Source organism: Cantharellus anzutake (assembly GCF_015039405.1).
Source record: "Cantharellus anzutake strain C23 chromosome Unknown EI90scaffold_199, whole genome shotgun sequence".
In the NCBI taxonomy this organism is placed as follows: domain Eukaryota; kingdom Fungi; phylum Basidiomycota; class Agaricomycetes; order Cantharellales; family Hydnaceae; genus Cantharellus; species Cantharellus anzutake.
In genome coordinates, this window is record NW_024067149.1 from 90,142 (window position 1) to 91,259 (window position 1,118).

Below are 1,118 nucleotides of genomic sequence, written 5' to 3' on the forward strand. Positions count from 1 at the left end.
CATAACCATTTTCTCCACCACGAGCATCTACTACCCTGTCATTGTGCTGGGCGCTTTTGCCGCTGGCACACCAGTAGCATGCTCTAGTGCAGCTCAGACCCCCACTGAGTTGGCCCACCAGTTCACCCTCACGCGTCCCAAGTTCTTTGCTGTTCAGCTCCAACTTCTACCAGTCTTTCTCGACACCTTGAAGCTCCTCAAAGTGGATGAGAAGGAAGTGATACAGCGAAGCGTGTTGATATGCGAAAGGGAGGAGCTTTCTCAATCCTTGAGACAGCAAGGCTGGCGTTGCATATATAATCTCTTCGAGGGAGATGATGACTTTGAGCCAGAGGATTTTGACGGGCAGCGTTCATCAGAGGTGTGTGCTGTCCGTTTCAGTTTGAACAATTCTCACCGAAACCAACAGACTGCCCTTATCGTTTATAGCTCAGGTGAAATCCCTTTTCCCTAATATGGTATGTATCTCGATCCCTGATTTGTCGTTTCCAGGGACCACATCTTTGCCCAAAGGGGTGGAGCTAACACACCGCAACCTTGCGGCAACGGTCAAAATCCTTGGGTTGTGGGCCGGTTTTGGTTTGGATGGCCCACTCATGGGGCCATTCCCTTTTTACCACATCGCAGGCATGCAAGTAAGTCCATGGTGACTATTATGCATATTGTAAGCATTCAAGTTAGAACAATCTTCGTTAGATCTTCCTTCTCGCTCCCGTCCGTTGGTGTCGCCCGAGTGTGCTAGTATCTTCTTTCGTGTTCGAGGATTTCCTCAAATTCATAGTGCGTTATAAAGTGTCCGTGAGTACCCCGTTCGTACCCACCCTCGGCGCAACAAGTTTGACTCATTTCATGCAGTCTGTAGCTGTTCCCCCAGCTGTGTACGTAATGATCTTGGAGCTTTTAGTACTTGCGCTGAAGTATCTGCAGCATAGGATTGTTCGCATCTTCTCCTCTTGTGGACAAGTACGATATGACGAGTGTTCGAACGGTGTTATTCGGTGCTGCTCCCACACCACAGCCGATAATCAATTCATGTTACCAGAGGCTGAAAGCGATTGCTCATCCATCAATCGGTATATACCAAGGGTTTGGTGCGAGCGAATGCAGTAGGGGAGAAT